Genomic DNA, 23,361 nt, shown 5'->3' with positions numbered 1-23,361 from the left:
ATCTATTTGGTGAAGTGTCTGTTCAGATCTTGTATGCATTTTTAATTGGATTATTTGTCTTCTTATTTCTATGATGGAGTTTTCTGTATGTATTCTGGATGCAGATCCTTTATCAAATATCTAATTTGAAGGCATTTTCTCCCAGACTGTGTCCCTTCTTCCTAACTGCATTTCAAAGAATAGTAACTCCTAATTCTGATGAAGTCCAAGTTACCATTTTTGTTAAGGAATGCACTTCTGTTGTCCTAAGAAATTATTTAATCTGTCAAAGTCACTAAGATTTTTTGTATGCTTCATTCTATAGCATTGTAAGTTTAAGAATTCTATGTTTTTAGGTTTTACATTTAGTAAAATTGGTATAGCTAATATTAAATCTTGAAATCAGGTAATGTGAGCCATTCACCTTTGTTGTTTTGTTTTTGTTTTTTGTTTTTGTTTTTGTTTTTTGGGTTGTTTTTTTTACATTTTGGCTATTCTAATTAATTTGTGTTTCTACATGGATTTTAAATCAGTTAGTGCAATACTAATAAAATTCTGATGTGAAATTACAGTGATTTTCCAGATCATAGAGGAGAAATGACATCTTAACAATATAGTATCTTCTAACCGAAGAACATGATATCTCCATCATTTACTTACATCTTCTTTGATTTATTTCATCAGTATTCTTTAATTTATAGCACATAGACATCACATATATTTTGGAGGATTTACATCTAAAATTATTTCATGTATTTTTTGGAGTACAATTACATACTTTTTAAAATTTTTTTAATTTTAATTTAAATTTTGCCAACATTCAGTATTTATTTGTATATTAAAGTGGAACTATTTTTTAATCTGTGACCTTGCTTATGAGTGTGTGTGTGTATAGATTCTTTGTGATTTTCTAAGTAGATATTAATATTCTCTGTAGGACTGACAACTTTATTTTATTCAAAGTATTTTATTTTTTTTCTTTTGTTTTCTTAGTACACTGGCTAGAGCCTGCATATGATATGGATTAGGAATCATGAGAGTAATTAATTATCTTGGCTTTGTTCCTACTCATATGGAGAAATTTTCTCCAGAATATCTGACTTACAAAACCTGGTACATAATATCTATAAAATATGTGTAAAGACACAATAAATATTTCATATTTTAAGGATTATAATCTTAATTTCAATATGTTTTTTAAACATCAACATATAAAAATGTTCTATATGTAAATATATACAGTTTTGCATATATATGCTTATAGATATGCACATTAATAAAAGATGTATTTTATTATTCTTGTACACCAATGGAGTATACTATAAAGACTTTCCTTGGGATACATACAACCCATTCTGCAGACTACTGCCAATTGAAGGTAAGCCAGCCTATATCCATTCTCATTTTGCACCAGCTAACACAGAAAGCAATAAATGCATCTCCAGAACTTTATACAAATATATATGTTTATAAGTATATAAATATGCATTCATATTTATATATAAATATATATATATTATAACATTTTATATAATATATTTCTATAATACCAAGTAGTGCAATTGCTAGATCATAAGGTAGCTCTATTTTTAACTTTTTAAGAAACCTCCCTATTATTTTCCAGAGTGGCTGCATTGGTTTGCATTCCCACTAATAGTGTATGAGTGTTCCCCCGTGTCTGCATCCTTGCCAACACTCATTGTTTCCAATGTTGCTTAAAAAAGAGGGAGAAAGAGGCAAACCAAAAAATAGGTTCTTAACTATAGGGAACAAACTTACAGTTACCAGAGGGAAAGTAAGGTGGAGATGACTTAGATTGGTGGTGAGGATTAAGGAGCCAGTTGTGATGAGCACCCAGTGTTGTATGTAAGCACTGAATCACTAAATTCTAAATCTGAAACTAGTATTACATTGTATGCTTACTAACTGGAACTTAAAAAAAACTAGAGAGAGAGAAAAAAAACCAATAGGCATGATATTTATATTTCCTGTGTCAGCCAAGGTTTAGGGTTTAGGGTGCAAGATCCAAAAAGTATACACCTGAAAAAAATCTTATTCATTTCTTTGAATATTTGAACTTCTTAGAGGATTATATCTTGAGGGAGTGGTTTAGGAGAAGGTCTTGAAGGTAGTATGATCCTTCAAATCTAGGAATTATGACAGCTCAGCAAGACCTTTATGCATTACACTTGTCACACCCAGAGTGTGACCACCTCTCACTGCTTCACAACTATGATTCTGGAGTCAGCTCCATCACATGGAGTCTCTTACTGCAAGAACCTCCTAAATGGTCTTGCTGTTTCCTCCTATCTCTGGCAAAGCACAGCAACCAAAGTTGGATCTTTTGAAATAGCCTGTTCAGAATAAAATCAAGCCCCTTGTTCTCTTCTGACTTTATCTCCCACCACTACAAAGCTACTGACATAGAACAGAAAGCCAAAACCTAGCTCTGAGCTTATTGGAAGCCAAAGCTACAAGAAAAGTAGACAATGTGGATTTCATTATTTTAAGCACAGATTCCTATGTGCCTCATGCCAGAACTTTGATTTTTAAGAGGAGAGATATTATCCTCTTTTGTATAAGTTGTTTTGGATTTGCTTTGCAAAAAAAAATACTTCTGAATGAAAATCCTAGTTTTCTTTAAATAGTTGGGTTTGAAATAGTTTTAAAAATGGAGTTTGGGATGCCTGGGTGGCTCAGAGGTTGAGTACCTCCCTTCGGCCGAGAGTGTGATCCTGGAGTTCCAGGATCGAGCCCTACATTGGGCTCCCTGCAATGAGCTTGCTTCTCTCTCTGCCTGTGTCTCTGACACACACACACTCTCTCTCTAATACTAAATAAAATCTTAAAAAAAATGGAATTTATGGGATCCCTGGGTGGCGCAGCGGTTTGGCGCCTGCCTTTGGCCCAGGGCGCGATCCTGGAGACCCAGGATCGAATCCCACATCGGGCTCCCGGTGCATGGAGCCTGCTTCTCCCTCTGCCTGTGTCTCTGCCTCTCTCTCGCTCTCTGTGTGACTATCATAAATAAATAAAAATTTAAAAAAATTATAAAAAAAATGGAATTTATATGGCAATCATAAAGTTCCCTCTATGTACAATCATTTACAAATTAGCAAATCAGCAAATCATCCAAAACTTTAATTCATATAAAAACACAAACTGGATAAATGAGAAACCACTATCCATGTATTCATGTATATTTAGTCATGATAGGTAGAGAGATAATGAAAGAGAAAGATAGAAAGAAAGAAAGAAAGAAAGAAAGAAAGAAAGAAAGAAAGAAGAAAGAAAGAAAGAAGATAATAAACTGGAGTATATAAATGATTAACAGAAATCACAAAAAACTATAATTTATAAAATGCACCCCTTAATATGGAAGGCTTCAAGATTCACTTACTGATGGTTTGGCATTTGCTAATGTGGTGTAATGAATAATTGAGCATAAATTAAGCTGCTATAAAAAAGACTCTAAAACATAGTAGTGAAACTAGTGACGTTTATCTCTCACGTAACAATATGGCTGAGCTGGTGACTTGATGGTGTCAGGGATCCAGGCTCCAGCCATTTTGAGTTCTGCCATTCTCACATGCTATTGTTCATAGAGTTGATGATATCCAGCCACCTGAAATAAATGAACTGTTGCATCTATAATTGAGTTTTCCTAAGAAATCTTCCATTCACTCTTTTCCTTTAGCAGGGCCATTTTTAATATCCCGCAACAGATGATTGCCTGATTAATGTCCCATAAAATGCATAACTTGCTATTATGAATGACCTGAATTTTGGCAGGAAAAAGCATAGACAATATTATATGCGACATACAAGCCATAAATTATCTTTTGCTAGCATTGAATACAACTTTAAATATGCAAACAGTCATAACAAAAAAACTTTCCCCTTTGAATATTTCAAAAAGATTTTCTCATAGCTTAAACATACATCAGAATGTGTTGCTCTTAATCTCCTATGAAAGATTACATCTACTTGATAAAACAATGACAAAATCAAGACTGTTGCACTTTTCGCATACTGAAACAGAGGAGTCTTATGTTTTCAATCAACAGAATAAGCTCAAAATCTGTCTCAGGGAAACCAGGCTAGTCACTGTCAGAATAAGATTCTCCTGAATGGCCATTTCTAAACATTTTAAGACATGTTGGATAGGGCAGGGTGTGCTAAGAAAGGAGGATCAAACTATATTTTAAATATATAATAGTCATTTGTCTTTAATATTTGACTGATTTGAAAAATTGTGATATAACAAATCCAAAATTTGAATATCTATTATAATTCAGATGAATCTGGTGAATTAATGCAGATGAGACATTTAAAAGTACTTGACACACGGTAAACATTCTATAAGCAATAGCTCTTGTATATCTTACTTGTAAATATCTGCTGAACAGAGTAGATAATTTTGTCAGAGGACAAAATTAGCCCATGCTTTCTCCCTAGTTGACATGATTACTTTAAAAATACTTTTAATGTCCAACTGGTGACTGTTGCAAAGTATTTTTTTTAAATTAAGGCAAATCAAGGAATGAAAACCTACCCTCTACTCCCAGTGACTTTCAGTGTGATTCATATATTATGCAATCACATGAATGTTTAATTTTCAAAAAGATCTTTCCTTTGGGGAGAAGCAATATAACTTCTCCGGAACCTGACTACCTAGGTCAGAAGTGTGGCTCAGCCTTTAATGATGTGGCCTTGAACAAGTCGATTAACTTCTCAAGTACCTGGTTTCTTTATTGGTAAAATAGGCATATTGATAGCAAATACTTCCCAGGAACAATGCATGTAAAGAGTTTAGATTAGGGTCCGGTACAGAATCAGAGCTCAATTAAGTGATGTCAATGATTATTTAATTTGTTGTCATTACTTTTAACTACTGTTTCCTTAAAGATTGATTAAAGAAAAACAAAAATGGAGACATACTTCTTTCAATCTAATAGGCTTTATTATTATTATTTTTATCCCCAGTAAAATAAACTAGTGCCACAAATGCATTTCTTAATGGTCAAAATGAATAATATATTTATAAAACTTGCAAACTTTTCTATATGGAATAATATAAAATATATTTTTCTATTTGTTATCCCACTTGATACCCAGACACATTATTCAGTAAAATTTTGAAAAAATAATGGTTATGTTTGAAATCAAAGTCTTGGTCAACTTGAGATTATAATTATCTGATGTGTTCAAATTATTTGTTTTCTTTTGTTTTTGTTGTGTTTATAGAAGATGTGAATGTGACCGTTAGCAAACAAGAAAAGAATTGACCATATAAAACCCCCTAAAAAGGAGAGTAAAATGGAAAAGTAACCCTCCCTCCAAAAAAAGCAAAGGGTAGTAGGTATCATGAAAGCCTGATGGAAATTATAAGACGAAATATTTTTTATTCAATATATAAATGTCATTCGAAGTCCCTTTCTCACTTCTGAAAACTGACATTCAGGTCCCTGCAGCATCATAGTTGAATACTGAACGCAGTTGCCCTGCCACGTTAGCCAAATAGAATTGTATTTATTTTATTTATTTTTATTATTATTTTGCGAGAGAGAAAGGATGTGGGGGGAGAGGGAGCAGAGGGAAGGGGAAAGAGAATCTTCAGCAGGTTCCACACTCAGTATGGAGACCCTGTGCATTGGTCCAAGACCCTGAGATCATGACCTTAGCCTAAATCAAGAGTCAGAGGCTTAGTCAACTGAGCTAACCAGGCACCTTCCAAATAGAATTTTAAACAATAGTGAAATAGTTGCTGAAATTTTCAAGCAGAGAGGTAAACTATTTTTCTAGTTTTTCCCCTTAAGAATTAGTATATTACCAAAACCTTTTTGACATATTACTATACTCAGCCAGAAAAGTATTTTTTAATATTATTTAATAGTAGTAACTATAATTTCTGGGAGAAAAAGGAGATTATTCTCTCTACTTCTGGACCATTAAAAACATTTTCTGGAAGAATAAATATATTCAAAATATTTATTGGAAGAATGTATATGTTCAGACACATGCATATATACACATGTATATGCATCTATGTATGTATGCATACATGCATGTAAACAGATTATATAGATGGTTAGAAATAGGTAATTAAATAAGTGATATATGAGAGATGGAGGAACTTTTTTATGTAAAAGGCCATACTTAAGTATTTTAATCTTGAAAGCCATACAGGTCTCCGTCACAACTACTCAGCTGTGCCACTATAATTCTGTAATGCCTAAGCAACCTTAGACAATGTGTGAACAAAAAAGCATGGCTATATTTCAATAAAACCATATTTATGAAAGCAGGCAGCAGGGTAGATTTAGATGTTTAGGTATAGTTTGCCAATTCTGATACAAGCAGGAGATATAGATACAAAATGGGTAGGGATGTGTAATAGCCTGTGCACTCATAAAATACTCACCTTAACCTACATTAATCTCTTCTGACCTAATTTTTCACATATGTAGGTTGCCAGATTAAATTATATTTAATTTGATACCTTAAGGATGAAAATAAGAAAGCCAAGGGAAAAACAGGAAAGGAAAGTCCACAAGGTTGACAGAAGAGCTTGAAAGAAAGCCATGCTCATCCCATAAACAAACAAATAAATTCAAACACCGTGTTGAAAAGATCAATACAAATGATAAGCTTTTAGTCATACTGATCTGAAACAAGAAGATACACATTACCAAGACAGAAATGATAAAAACTGGAGATTAAGAAAATGCAAAACCAACTACCACAATCTACAACAACAAAACTCTTGTCAGCAACCATAACTGGAGATGGCTGCATTAGTATTGTTATTCTGAGACATCTATAATTCAATGTGAAATAAAGCAAATGAATTTCTTGCTGTCATCTCCTTGTGAACCAGGATTATCAATGTGTATGAAATGCGACACCAAGGTAATATCAATTAGGTCATATAAAAATTCCACAATTTTGGATTGGAACAGAAATGGGAATATTAAGATGACCTCACTAGGCATTTTATCTGTATAATTTCTGTACCTATAACTATTGATCCTATATTCTCTGAAAAGGCCAAAGAAAAATGATCAGCCTAAATTGTGGTACAGCCCAATTAAAATAAAAATGGGTTCCTTGGATAAATATATAATTTCCTGTATAGGAAAGAAAATGTAGGAGATGAGCATGGACCATCTTGACATACCAGATAACAAAACTATGAAGGGTCATGCCTTAAGGATTTAAGAACCAACATTCTGAGGTACTTATTTGTCATACACAGGACACTTTGAGATTTAGTACAGATAAAAGGTGTGATGGATTAAAACCCATCATAAATCCATGGGTTCATATTAATGTGAAAAATAATAATTGCCCAATTCCTGAGAAAAACAGCGAACCAATTCATTTTTTGAAAGCTGAGTAAATGATAGAAAAGATCCAACCACCTTTCTGATATGAACTGTGCTATCGGGTGGCCAAACAGTGAATGAAAGGTAACATTCCTTTACCAAATTATTTTGCCTGAAGAATTAAAATAAAGTGATAGAATTAAATTACTATCATTTTCAACCTCCAATGGAAAATGGAATGAGAATTTATGTATAAATGGCTGACACAGAAAGAGCAAAGCTAAAGACATATATTCTGTGCTTCCTATTAAAAGAATCCATTGTCATGGATAAAGACTGTCAAGTCTGTCTGAAACATTTTAAACTGCTTTCTGAGTTTGCAATCACCCCAATTTGGATTCAGGGAAATCTTCCAGGTCAAACTTCACAGCGTCTAAAATAGATAAATTGTAAAGAGTAGAAGAGAAAAGGATAGAGATCTAAACTGTAGAGTAAAAGACACAACAAGCTAAAAAGGGGTAAAAATTAATTCTGGTGCTAATGATACAACACACGCTCAATAAATTAGAAAAATTTCAAGAACCAATTTCTATGAATATCAGGATAATAATTAACTACCAGAAGGAAAAAAGGAGCTGTGATTGGTTTGGGGAACAAGGAAAGGCTTATGGAATGGCCAAAAAAGTTATATTTCTTAACCTATGCAACCAGTGCACATCTGTTCAACACATAATAATTCACTAACCGAAAAGAGAGAATTCATTTGACTGAATTATCACAAAACTTCAGTCAAGTTTGAAATAAAAGTGGTTTTGTTGCATTTTCCGTTTGTTAAATAAACTCATTTAATCATGGCACTGATTTCCTAAGAATAAATATAGAATTATTGACTCATCCATTTCCATTTTTGAAACCTCTCTTTCCTTGTTTTATCATGTTACTTCCTTTTCAGGGAACTAGGGGAAAAAAACAATTGATCATATTCTATATCTGAGAACAGAATTTTTAGGGAATAGATGATTTTACCAATCAAACACTTGAACAGACTTAGAAATAACAATGCAAATCATCAACTTAACTTTAGCATTCTTTCCTCTACTAAGGTTTCAAAACCAGAGGGGAAAATGAGGGTGGCTACAACATAAATTCTGTGATAATGATATGCCATTTTTGGCAAAGTAATTTTTATTGCTCATTAAGTCCCTAATATATGACTTTTATATGCAATTACTAACTGGTTAAGAAACAATCAATGAGAGTATTTCCTACCAATTAGCAGTCTTTCTCATTAAATATTTAATTGCTTAATAGAACTAAATATCACATGTTCTTCTCCACATAAGTTCTGAAAGATGAAAGATGAAACAGAATCTCTCAGTGAAATGCCATCTCCTACATCCAAATTGCTTTCCTTTTATTTTTCAATGATGTCTAATTCCTTTGATTAAATTCCTCTGACTAGCCTGTGGTGTTTTGTTTCAAATCTTGTAAGATTCTTAGGGAACCTTCCTAGAGAAGGCTCCTTTTGCATAGTCACCAATTTTTATGTGAAATTTGTGATTCTGAAACCACATCCCCTGACCCAGTATAAATCTTCGTTCCCACAGATTAGCAAAATCTAATTTTAATCTGGTGCTGAAAATATCGAATGCTATAATAATAGTTACTCCTGCTAATTTGAAAAAAATATGTAGAGAAAGAAAAACCATTTATATGAATTATGGTTAGCAAAGTTTATCTGTGAAGACCCAGACAGTTACTATTTTGTCTTTGCTAACTTAACATCCTCTGTCACACATACTCAGCTCTGGGGCTGTCATACAGAAGTTGCCCTAAATGCAAGAACAAATTTGTGGCTATGTTCTAGTAAAACTTTATTTGCAAAAAACAGGTGGCTGGCTGGATTTCACATAGTCTTTGGTAGAGAAGAAAAGCTCCCTCTTTTCTTGTATTTATTTATTAAGTCATTCAATAAATATTTATTATGTATCCATTGCATATTATCTTGGTAGTAGCCTAGCAATAAGCAGATGAACGAGCGAGCATATATCAAGTCAGGTGGCAATAAGCATTATGAAGACAATTGAAGCAAACACTAGAGAGATAATGCCAGGGTATGTTGAGGGGGAACATTTCATATGGTAACAGTGTAGTAGAAGTAGTGGACCACACTAATAAGTGATATACTGTAGAGACATCAAGGAAGAGTATGGTAACACTTATCTTACTGAAGGGAGCATCAAGCAAAGGAAACTGCATGTGAAATGGCAATAAAGTTAGAACAAGTATATTATGGTTAAGAAACAGCAGGACAGATTAATGTAGTTCAGAGTAGACAGAGAAAAGGAGAGAGTAGTAAAGCGGAATGTGCAGCCGGTATACAGTGTGTGTTAAGGGAATGCCATTTGGGGTGGACATCGCATAGTACCTTCATGGTATTTGAAGAACTCTTGATTTCTATCTTGATAAAATAGAAGAACACTGGAACTTATGAATAGTGAGGTGACATGATGCAAATTTTGTTTTATATGAATCACTCTGCTTGCTTTTTTGATAATAGATTGCAGAGAGGTGAGAATGGAGTCAGAGAGTAGTTTTAAGAGCTGTTGCAGGGGAAGGGTTGAGAACCGGACCCGGGTGGCCAGCTGGGCTCAGAGCGGAGCAGGGTCAGGATGGACAAGGACGTGCTGACTACCCTGAAGATCCTCATCATCGGCAAGAGTGGCATGGGCAAGTCCAGGCTTTCTCTGAATACGTAGTATTCCACGCAGGAAGTTTCACGATGCCCTAGGTCACATTCCCGGCCTACTTGGGTGCTCCACCACCCGTGTTTTTGGGAGTCAGCTTGTGGAAGAACCCTTTGGTCTTCTGACTACTGGAGCAATTCACTGTAGTCCAAGAGGTCCTGAGTTTAACCTGGGACCACCATTGAGAATAAAGGCCTGCTCTTGAGGTTCACAGATGATACTTTCAATCCAGAACTTGCAGCAGCGATAGATCAGGATATGAACTCTCAGATTTTATACTTGAAGATTTAGAAATCACTACAGAATACAAGGACCAAACAAGTGGAGCTTACCAATCCCAAAGATTGAGTGCCTCAGAACTTCAAGATACAGGAGATCTTCTAGCAATAAATCCATCATTTAATGATCTAATATATCAATTAGATTTAAATAAAGTTAGAGGGTGCAGAAAAGAAGAAAAAGAAGGTTCCTGCTGTGCTAGAAATCCTTAAGAAAAAAGCAAAGAAATTTTGCAGTGTGTTGAAGATCAAGGATCTGAGAAAGAAGTTTGCCCAAAAGGTGCTTTGAAAAGCAAGGAGGAGGCTTATCTATGAAAAAGCTAGGCATTACCACAAGGAATAAAGGGGGGATGCACAGAACTGAGATTCAGATGGCTAGGATGACAAGAAAACCTGGCAACTTCTAGGTACTTGCAGAATCCAAATTGGCATTTGTTAACAGGATATCAATGGAGTGAGCCTAGAGGCTCAAAAGGTGTTGCAGCTTCTTTGCCTTTGCCAGATCTTCACTGGCACCTTTGTTAAGCTCGACAAGCTTCAGATAACATGCTAAGGATTGTGGAACCATGTATAGCATGGGGGTGCCCAAACCTGAAGTTGGTGAATGACTTGATCTACAAGCATGGTTATGGCCAAATCAACAAGAAGCAAATTGCCCTGACAGAGGACAGCACATTGATTGCTCAAACTCTTCGTAAACATGGCATCATCAGCATGGAGGATCTGACTCATAAGGTCTGTACTGTTGGAAAATGTTTCAAAGAAGCAAACAACTTTTTAGGGCCCTTCAAATGGTCTTTTCCATAAGGAGGCATGAAGAAAAAGACCACTCATTTTGTAGGAGGTGGAGATGTTAACAACAGGGAAGACTAGGTCAATAGGCTTATTAGAAGGATGAACTAAGGTATCGACTAGGATTACTTTTGTAATCTGGTAAGTTAATAAATAACTATTTTCAAATTGAAAACAAAAATAAAGTGAGTTTCTTTTAGGCAGCAAATAGCTGGATCTTGTTTTTATATCTAATCTGTTTATTTCCATTTTTAATGCAAGTGTTTAGAATATTTATATTTAATGGGATAATCTACCATCATGTTATCCATTTTCTAAAGATCTTGTCTTTACTTTGTTCCCCTATTTCCTCTTTCTGACATCTTTTTGATTATTTAAAAATTATTTCATCTCCCCTGTTGACACATTAGCTATGTCTTTGTTGTATTGTAATAGTGGACGGTTCAGCATTTATATTATAGATATCCTTAATGCAACACACTCTACTGTCAGGTAATTATACCACTATTTGTGTAGTAAAAGAACCTTGCAACACTATACAAGGTTTTATTTCTCCTTCCTTGGACTTAGTGCTATTATTGTCATGCATTTGACTTCTACATATGTTTCATGCTCTTCCATATAGTATTATTTCTGCCTTAGACAGTTGATCATTTTTGAAAGTGATTTAAATAATATGCAAAATGTTTTTGTATGTTCCTACATAGTTACTATTTCTGGTACTCTTCAGTCCTTTGTATAGACTGGGCTTTTTGTCTGATTTTGTTTTCCTTCTTGAAAAATTTCCTTCAGCATTTCAGGCAAGATGGGATGTGCAGATGATTAAGTCTTTCAGTTCTCTATTATTAAAAATTCTTTTGTTTCTCCACTTTTATTGAGATTAAATTGACATATAACTTTGTGCATGCTTTAGGTATATACAATGTAATGCTTTGAGGCATGTATATATTGTGAAATGATTACCATAATAAAGTTAGCTAACACATAAAATAAATAAATAAATAAATAAATAAATAAATAAAAGAGCTGTTGCAGCAATCTAAGTGAAATGTCATAGTGACCTGGACCAGGGCAACAGCTGTGTAGGTGGTGAGAAACCGTATAAGCACTGATATAAATAAATAAATAAATAAATAAATAAATAAATAAATAAATAATAAAGTAAAGTAAAATAATAAAATTAAATAAAATTAAATAAAATAATAAAATAAAATAAATAAGATAAAATAAAACAATGTGGTTTTCTGGAATAGGACCAGAATACAATCACTATTGAACTTAAGCTTGAAAAGCATTTAAGTACATTATTATTAAATTTTCATGTATTATACTATACTTTTCATTTAATGATTTTTTAATTTATTTTGATACAGGTAAACATTCCCAAACCACAGAAAATGACTGACACAAAAATATAAGCATCCAAAAGTTTAATATATTCTATTGGATTTGCATCTGAAAAACTGTGGCCACAATCTTGCCAGAACATGAGGAAAGGTGTCAAGTAAAAGTGTTTTCTATCTGAGAGATTGATTCAACAGAACAGAGGTTACAGAAATGTTTCTGGTTGATTCAGTGCCCCGACTGCATTGTTGGAAAAATTCAAGCCTGATTAAACCTTCTTTGGATATTTAACAAAATTGTTTCAATGATTAGGCTGGCATGTTTTCTGCATTATGATCATCTTTTGAAAAGCATGAAGAGCTATTGCGGAATGAGCGATGAAGTATTAATTTGAACTTTCTAAGCTGAGTGCTATTTTATAGATATATATCTGTATATCTGTAATAAATGTTAATGCAGTAGGTAAAGACTGCTTAAAATAAAATCTACAATGACAACAACAACAAATAGATAAAATCTACAAAATTTGGAATTTCTTAAATGAATAATAATTTAACATTAACATTGGATCTACATGTATCTAATTTCACATTCTGAACAAAATGATAAAGTAAATGTGTAGGAAGATTTTACTTCAATTGCAGCCAAGTCTCACAACACCACATGTGAAATAATTGCTTTTACTTTAAATTTCCTTAGAAAGAATGTCAGCATTTTTGAATGTTAATGCATAGATAATGTTTCTCATCACATTCACCTAAGGAAATGTTGGTTTTACATGTAAATAGAAGAATATTTAGTAAAATGATCATACCGACTTTTAAAGTGGCAATTTTAGTAGAATTTAAAGGATTTTTTCTTTTTAAAAATATTGATAGGATTATGATTGTTTCATAACACTTTATGCTCAGATTATGGGAATAAATATATTTCAATAAATATTACTCAGCTAGAGGTTACTCAATTATTTCTGCAAAAGTTGTTTTTTATATTGTTTTACCTAAGGCAATGCAAAAATATCTGGGGAGGAAAGAACATTAAATATGTCACAAATTACTGAGCTCTATATCATTGGTTTGCATAATGAGATGCTCTTAACTTTTTGAGTAATATGATTGATAAGAAACATTAGTTAATACTTTTGGCCTCAGAGACCTCAGAGGGAGAGTCACACCTAAAACCCTAAACAATATTAGAGGGTATAGAACAAAGTGGGTAAAAGTAACTTGTGTTTCCAAAAGAAAACTAAGAAAGTGATTGATGTAGTTTAGATTTGTGGTTGGTTTCATCAAGGAGATACAACTTGAGGGGTGCCCAGGTGGCTCAGTGGGTTAAATGTCTGACTCTGGATTTCAGGTCAGGTCATGATCTCAGGGTTGTGGGGTCAAGCCCCTCATCAGGCTTCATACATGGTGTGGAACCTGCTTAAAATTATCTCTCTCCCTCTCCCTCTGCCCTTCCCCTCCCACTGCCATCCCCCAGCTCACACATGCAAACATTCTTTCTCTCTTAAAAAAAAAGAAAAAAAAAAAAAAAAAGATTTGACCTGAACTGACTTACTTTAAAGGATAGGAAACATTGAGGTGACTCTTTTAGTTTCAGAGAATTACCATAAAAAATTGGAATTACATAAATGCAACTTGCCTAAAATGAGATCTACTCCACTGGATGCAGAATTACTTGTGATTCTCCCCAGATTTGTTGCTGAGATGATGGAAGAGGGGCTGGTGGGGGAGAGAAACACTGGAAGGTCAAGAGAATGGAAGAGAGAGTCGGCTGAGAAGTGACTCCCATTCTCAGACAATTAGGAGGGACAGAGTATTTTGAATCTTTGATTTCTCTATTTGGGTTAATTTCATTACTTTCTGAAAACATTTATTTTATTCACAATTGAGAGTTTTTGTGAATTATATAATTATGAAGATTTATGACAACACTGACTCTAATTATATGCATTGTTTCTGTATCTACAAGTTTTGGTAAACATCAATTTTTAGGAAAGAGAGAAGACAGAACCGAAGGATCATTATAAAGTAACCTCAGTGAGTAAACATTGCTAGCTTCTTGAGGTTAGAAAACAAAAAGTCTTCATTAATAATCAGTAACATCACTTTTTTCACTAATCCCTGAAAAATGGCTGAATTGAGAGGTAATTCTACACAACTCATCTCCTCAGCTGAAAAGTGCGAATTTAGTAGGAAGTCTACGGAGTTCATGAAATTCAAATTTTTAACCTGAGAGAGTAAGTAAAGTCAGGTGGGTCTGTTGAGTAGAACAACTGAAAAACATTGAGGTCACGCATTAAGTGACTGAAGTTAAGCATCATGTGGTAGATCATGTGGTAGAGAGACTTGTGCCCCCCTCCTCATGCCCCAAGATGTTTATGACCTATGTCTGTCAAATATAATTTGCAAAAATGATTAAGGATCTTGAGATGAGGAGAATAGTCTAGACTATCCCACTGAGCCCAATGTAATCATTAAAGATCTTTATATGGAAAAGAGAGAAACAGGAAATTCAGAAAAGGAGAGAAACAGGAAATTCAGAAAAGGACGCCTGGATGGCTCAGCGGTTGAGCATCGGCTTTTGGTTCAGGGCGTGATCCTGGAGTCCCACATTGGTCTTCCTGCTGGGAGCCTGCTTCTCCCTCTGCCTATGTCTCTGCCTCTCTCTCTCTCTCTCTCTCTCTCATGAATAAATAAATAAAATCTTTAACAAAACAAAACAAAAAAGAACGAAAGAAAGAAAAGGAGATGTGAAGACAGAAGCAGAGGTCAGAGGGATGTGATTGCTGGTAGAAAGGGGGCCCCCAGCCAAAGTCTGTGGGCAGCCTCTAAAAGCTGGAAACAGATCCGACCCTGAGACTCTGGTGGCAGCTTGAACCTACTAATATCTTGACTTTAGGATTCACTATGTGAGTCTAATATGTGAGACCCGCGTTGAACTTCTGATGTCCAGGAACTACTATAGATAATAACCTTATGTACTTTGAAGCTACTTATATATACATATATGTATATACACACACACATATATAAATATATATTTACATGCATACATATATATATATAGATAGATAGATTTTATTTATTTGAAATAGAGAGAGCACATGAGAAGGGGAAGGGGCAGAGAGGGGGAGACAAGCAGGACCTCAGAATCATGACCCGAGCCAAAGGTAGACGCTTAGTTGACTGAGCCACCCAGGTGCCCCTAGTCACACTTTAAATACATGGTTGTCAAGGGTCATTTCTATCACAGCAGAAAGTTCTATCAGGCAGTGCTATGTGATTTATATATATATCAGACTTAGTAGCTTCAAACCACACACACACATGTATTTTTTACAGCAGCAATAAGAAACCAGTGCAATGCCATAGGAAACCTTGAATAGCATTTTGATATGTTCTACTGACAATACAGTTTGCGAGCGGATGAAACAAGTATTTTGCAGGATAGCACATAATAGAGTTCAGAGAGGAACTGTAGAAGTGTTTATTTTCCCTCAAAGGCCTCTAATCAGAGAAAAAATTAGGTAGTAAAAGGAAGGTCATACTGGTAACAAGTTCCAGAAGAGATAAAAGAGATCTCCTTCAAACTCTCATCTGCTTTTAGCTACCAAACTCCTCCCCTTCTCTTTTCATCCAAACTTCCAAAAAGAATTCTCTACATTTTTTATCTATAATTGAATATTTTTGTTTGTTCATTTAACAGTCCTGGAATTTTACCTTTACATGTAGATTGCAGGTGAACTTGCACTGATTATCAATGATCTCCAGATTCCTTATAAGATTTCTTAACAGATATCCATTGTTACTTTGCCCCCAAAATTAAAACATTAAAAAAATATTTTCCTAATCTTAGTGAGAAATAACTGACATATATCACTGCATATACCTTGACGGCTTAATGTACATGTATTGTAAAATGATTGCCACAATGGGTTTGGCTAAAATCCATTTTCTCATATAGATGTGACAAAAAAAAAATAAAATGATTTTCAATTTGTGATTAGAGTATTAGGATTTACTCTCTTACCTTCTTTCCTATATGTTAGACAGTGTTGGTAGCTCTGGTCATCATGTTGTACCTTACACATCCCTATGACTTCTTTTTCTTACAACTGGAAGTTGTACCTTTTGACCACCTTCTCCAATTTCCCCTCTTCCACCCTCTGGCTTCAGTGACCACAAGTCTGCTCTCAAAGAGAAACACAAAGGAATAATTTTTAAAACTCTCAAGATTGCAAAAGGATCTTTTCCCATAAAGTGTAGAATGTAATCATACATTGACCACCAAACTAAGTACTTGAGAGGTAGTGTGAAAGCAGTCAGTTACTGCATGATTTTATATGAAATATTTGAAGTATTTATTATATTGACTATGATTTCAAATGCATTGAAATATATTTCCTGAAGCTTTTGTAGATGCTGTCATTCACCTTTATCCTCATATTTTCATTAAGTTCACAGACTTTAGGGAATAAAAAAACTTAACATACAGCAAAACCAGTTTTTCTATCCCCAATATTATAGTAAGGAGGATTTAAAACGTGAGAGAACAACTGGGAGAACATGTAATAGCACCTCTGCTGGGACTCATACTCTCTAATGATGAGCAGAGTTATTTGTATTAGAGCATCAAAAATTGAGCAAAAGCTAAAAACCAAGGGAAGAAGGTAGGAAGGTCCACAACTTTCTATCCCTCCTGAATCAGGTTTTCATACAGAGCTTTAAATATTCTACGTGTAGTATTGTGAATATTATATGAAGTGATATTTAAATAAGAGAAAACAACCTCTTTCCCCATATAAATTGTTAAATCATGTAAAATCTAGTAAACTTTTCAGAAGTTTGAAACAATTATTATATGGGTTATCCAAACATCTTAAAATATTATCCATTGCAACATGCAGGAAATGAAGAGACATTGAATATTATGAAGAAATGTATATATATATATATGTATGTATATATATATATATACATTATGAAGAAATGTATATATTTTTAGTATCCATATTAATAAAAATGACTCTCCTCAAATTATCAATGAAATATCTGACAATTATGATGTTATGAATATAATGATTGATGTTTTGATAACAGTAATGATACCATGGCATTTCCAACTAACATTTAAAACTATAATTACCGGGGATCCCTGGGTGGCTCAGCGATTTAGCACCTGCCTTTGGCCCAGGGCGCGATCCTGGAGTCCCAGAATCAAGTCCCACGTCGGGGTCCCCTCATGGAGTCTGCTTCTCTCTCCTCTTGTGTCCCTGCCTCTCTCTCTCTCAATCTCTTATAAATAAATAAATAAATAAATAAATAAATAAATAAATAAATAAACAAATAATCTAACTTTAAAAAATAATAAAACTATATTTACCATGACATGTAGAAACAAAAATTGATAAATACATGGATTTTCATTATGTTTACATTTTTATATTATACATCCTTCTAGTTTACTTTTATTTGGCATTTAAATAATGTTGCAAAAGGGACATTATAATGCACAAATATTTTTAATTTTCTTCCAATACTAGCAATACAAATGATATTAGGTTGTATTCTCATTTTCTTTTAAATCAGGCATATAAGAAAGAGCAGAATGAAGAGCAATTTTGAGCTCTTCATTTTCATAGTGAAGCCACAAGTTTTCATCACTCCCAAGATATTTTGGTGACTGATAGTAAAATTGCCAGGAAGCACTTTATTAACATGTCTGATTACTTTTGAAGTTTATTTCTGTTCTTTCTTCTTCCTTCCTTCCTCTCTTTTCCCCTCTTTTCTTTCCTTCTTTCCCTTGTGTTTATTGCATTAGATCCATTTTCTATCATAACATTGTTAGTTGAGCATGTCAAAATGATTAGAAAAGACAGCTTATTTACATTGGTTACTATTTTTTTAAAATATTTTATTTATTTATTTGAGAATAAGAGTGAGAGAGATCACAAAGGAAAGGGAGAGATCACAAAGGAAAGAGATCACAGCTCCCTGCTGAGCAAGAAGCCTGATGTGGAGCTAGATCCCAGGGCCCCTGTATCATACCTGATCAGAAGGCAGCTGCTTAACCAACTGGCCACCCAGGTGCCCCTGCATGAGTTACTGCTTATATTCACAGCCACAGGTTGCACTGAAGAACATCCTCTAGTTAATTTAAGAAGTCAGTAGTAAATAAACATGATTAAAGACAACATACACAAATGAAATGCAAAATGAGCACAATTTTTATTATTTGGCCACATTCTTATCTGTGATTTGTTTTCACTCTTGTTTCCTAAGTGTCATGTGTGTTCCAGATGAAAATTATAAAAGAAACAAGTAACTGATTATTAGGCAGGAAAAACGAGAGAGGAAAAACCAGTAAAATAAATATAGGTGTTCCCTTCATACACATCCTACTTGTCAGCAAGCTAAGTATATTACATTCTCTCATACAGTCCTGTTGAATTTTGTAGATTGCTTATAATAACTGAACTTCTTGCAAAATGCTTTAAAGAAGCCTCTTCAGGTTTGAGCACTTTACCCAGTAGGCTGCTTTGACAGACAGTGCCAATTAAAGATACTAGAAAAAAAGACGATGAGAATTTGCCTCAAAAAATAAAACAAAAATCACAGAACATGCTATTAATATGGGTTAAAGGAGGGGAACATATAACTTTAAATCAATTTTCTGTTCAGTTTGAATTTTCTGTATAGTCTTTGAAAATATTCTTGAGACTCAATAGAATTAGAGCAAAGGAAATAAAAGAATGTGTAACACATACACACAGCTAAAAAAGATAGGCAAAACTAACACAAATAAGGAAATAACTATGATTATACTTTTAAAACATTTATATATTTTTGAAATTCATGTACATCATACAAATGCAGTATGATTTTCAACCATTTAATGAACTTGCAATCATTAATATTGTTCCTATAAACATTCATAGGGTAGGAAAAGTATCTATTAGAAGAGATGCATTCCCAGAATAAAACTGAAAAAAGTACACAAAACAAATTATAGGATTGTTACTTATAAAAGAAAAAACACATAAGTAAAATATATGCTTCTTATCACTCTGATTAGGGAATACTGCTACTGCTTGTTTATATCTGGGTTTACAATAGAGCAATGTAAGAGATAACTGCATACCTCTGTGGCTAAAGAGCAATTTATAAATATTAATTTTATATTACAGTCTTTGGAAATATTTTATAATATACATTTACAATGTTAATGTATTTTTTAAAGATGTTTATATATTTATTTTAGAGTATGCACACCAGCATGGAGAATGGGGAGGCAAAAGGAGAGAATCTTCAAGCAAACTCCCCCAAGACCCATAAGATATGACCTGAGCCACCCAGGTGCCCCATAGAATGTTAATGTATTGAGACAATTTGTATCCCCACCAAAATACTTGAAAACTGGAAGTATTTTTATATCACAGTCTCAGCTGTAGGGTCAAATAAATTTGGTCTTTTTAACAACGTCGAGTGTACAGTTGGTAGAGAAACAATTTGCTCTCTATACTCAATAGTGTAGATGATGCAGCTGTGGTATTCTTTTATCATGTTCTGTTTCCTAAGAAATGCACCCATTTATGGTGATAATATAGATAACAAACAGGTAGTAAGAGGAATAACAGCTCAAATTGAGGAAAAATGAGGTCTTGTCTAATATATAAGATATCTCTAATGAAATAAAGTTTTCTAATATTCAAGATGATTCATTTGATAACTATATTAACAAAACAATTAGCTTAAAGGGAAGAATTGAGAAAATATATTTTGAAAGGTTACACAAAAAGCCTGAAAAATGAATGACTTTATGGAAATATTGAGAAAGACTAAAGAATATAGAAAAAGAAGTAATAGAATAATGAATTAAAATTACTTTTCTGTTTTTTACACTCTTTTATACTTGGAATTTTAATACTTGGGATTTTAAACAAACATATATGTTTAAATTTAAATTCAAAAGTATGACTTAGTTTTTCCATTTCCCAAAACAAAAAAACTAAAAATATTACTTAGAATGTATATTAAATATTATTGAAAATATCAATTTAAATATGTATGTGTATTACTTGATTTGGGTAAAGAGAAAATCACTATGTCCTCAATAAGGTATGTTACAAGGAAAGCAAATCTCATCAAATTAATACAATATCAATCAAAATGCCAATTGAATTTTTTGGAACTTAATAATTCTAAATTCCATGACAGATCAAAGAATCAGAATAGTCAAAACACATTAAAACAAAACTGAAGAAAGCTATGAAGGAGGTTCAGGGGTTTCCATTATCACTCACTGAATGTATCTTAAAGTTGCATTACAAAAAGAAATAATGTGGAATTGGAAGATCCATGTAACAGAATTTTGTACATTTTAGTAAACTGCTGTTACTTATTGAGTGTTTACTATGTATTCCAGATTAAATATAGTATATAATGGTTAGTACCCATATGGGAGATACTATGATTATTTCAGTTTTACAGTTGAGTAAACTGAAGTTCACTGAACTTCATATCTTGCCCAAGATTAATGTCATACCACTAACTAGCAACAAAAAAGAGATTTAATACAGGCCTTCAAAGGAATGTCATTGTCCAGGAACGTCCTCCCAACTTGATCTCATGGTAAACACATATTCATTTTTGAACCTTTTTTCAGAATCAGTAAACATTTTCTTTTTCAAATATGATGTAGTTAGTGTAGTTAGAGTCGTTTGTATTTTTTAATTCTCAAGCCACATTCTATTTGAAGTCTGGTTCTTAAATCTCATAACTCTTGCATTATTTGAATGTTGCAATTCTCCCTCAACTCTGGCATTTAAAAATAATTTTTGCCTGACAGCAACTTACAAGTTTCATATGAACAAAGTGAGACTATCAGATTTATGGGTCCTAGTATGAGACCATTATTTTACTAAACGTATAAAGCTTTAAGGAAAGATTTCTAGGGACAACATTAATCATAATTCAAATTTGCTAATTACAACTCAATATCCCCAGAAATATCACTGATATCTGGAATTACTTTAGGCAGCTCCAATGTTGTAAATCTATAGATTTAAAAGTAAAATTATTCACTGTAAAATTACTTAGAATGCTTAGGATCAGGACAACGCAGATTAGATGTTTTAAGAGATTGTTTAATGAAGTGGTGGAAGGGAAATGGTTTGTTAATCTCACTTCAAAAATCAAAATTTATGTACTTTTCAACAAATGGCAAAATTACTGCTGAAGATTTGACTTTTCAATTTTTGTTTTCACCTGTCATCAAAAATGCCTTTACTTCATGCTGTTACAAATGAATAGGTCCCAGCCTATTTTGTATCTTTTCATTATAACTACTGATGCCTTTCTGAAGATATATCATGATTCCTGTCAACATATATATATGAACCACTCCCATCTCATTTGTAAACTATTTCTAGCTCAAATGGCTAAGCACATTAAATTATCTTGAGCTGAAAAAAAAATTATCTTGAACTCTAAGTTCTGTTTTAGGTATAAGGATTTTCTGATCTTTCTAAGGCTTAAGCATACTCATTTTTGTTTATACTCTTTACTGGGAATAATCTGAGTAGTAAGGTATAAGCTTAAGATAATAAATGTAAATAATTCATGTCAGTGTAGGTGAAAGATGAAATTTATACTACTTGACCAAACACAGCTTGATAAACATGAAATGTAATAGTTAATAATAAGTATCCTGAAATATTGGTGCTTTGATCATTCTTAATTTTGATGTGATATGGACTTATGTAAAACTTCTTAGTCACTTCTAAGTGACTTCTAAGTCACTCTCTGCACTTCTTTTTGTGCAGACCTTTTAAAAATGTTTTAATTTCTACTTTACTTTTCAAATAATTATCCTCACATTATTATAAATATTTAAAATCATAATGTCTACAAAATCACTAAATACCTACTTCATGCACATGAAACTTATAATGTGCTGCTGCTAGTTCTCATTAACTAGGGATTTGATTATTATGTGTTGAAAATTTTGAAGATTAATTACATAGATACATCTCATTTTGTAACATTATCTTCTCTTTATCCATCATCAATCTTTTCTAATTATATATACACTTGAATATGGAGAGAAAGAAAAGTATTTCAAATGTATTTATCAATTGCTGGAGGGCAGATGGAGAATATATGATGTTCAAGTGATCTTTTTATCCATTTATATTTTACTTCTTTATTTTGTTAAATGAATTATATAACCTATCTGAAAAAGTGTTTTTCTGTGATCTGATATTTATTTGACCTAACCTCTTCCCTCTTGCTATACCTTTATGTTATGCAAGCTAGTTCTGTAATAAATACACAAATCTGAAGATATATTGATTTATGAAAGCTTGAATATCTATATTCTGTTTGTAGAATATCATATATTATTTGGTTCCTTGACTTCAGCCAATTCAAAAATTAACAGAAATAGCATGTAAAGAGAGTTGATTTTTAATGTGATAAGTGATTAATTACTTTAAAAGCTATATTAATAACAAATGAGTCCAATTTGGTTGAAGGGCATCATCATGGAAAAGTAGGGATGGGAAGTAAACAAATTTCAGCTCTACAACCAGGAATTCTAAATGACCATAGCTCTAACTGGACACAGGTGGCTGTTTTCTCAGGAGAGCACTTCATAATAGGTTTTAAATGAGGAAATGGGAATCATCAGTTTTAGATACTTTTGAAATCTCACAAGTGTGAAAGCCTTCATACATCATAACTGAAATAATGGGAAGTGATTAATAAACGTCATTGACATAAATGAGCTGCCAGATGTATCCAATCCTCAAGTGAGTAAGAGAAAAAAATGCAAAAGAACCTCATAAAATGTGTCATAACAGTTTGTGACAACTTATGTTAAACCATA

The 23,361-nt window shown here is 33.1% G+C and overlaps 1 long non-coding RNA gene across 1 annotated transcript in view; it reads left to right on the top strand.

The window, feature by feature from the left end:
* LOC121479534 overlaps positions 1 to 21,523 on the top strand; it is a 79,963-nt gene extending 58,440 nt beyond the window's left edge. The window contains exon 4 of the long non-coding RNA XR_005984746.1: positions 19,735 to 21,523. This is a non-coding gene — a long non-coding RNA (uncharacterized LOC121479534). The remainder of the gene's footprint in view (positions 1 to 19,734) is intronic.
* Positions 21,524 to 23,361: the final 1,838 nt, after the last annotated feature.

Source organism: Vulpes lagopus, chromosome 20 (assembly GCF_018345385.1).
Source record: "Vulpes lagopus strain Blue_001 chromosome 20, ASM1834538v1, whole genome shotgun sequence".
Classification (NCBI taxonomy): Eukaryota; Metazoa; Chordata; class Mammalia; order Carnivora; family Canidae; genus Vulpes; species Vulpes lagopus.
Note: the sequence above shows the minus strand (reverse complement) of the source record. Positions and strands in the feature narration are given on the sequence as shown.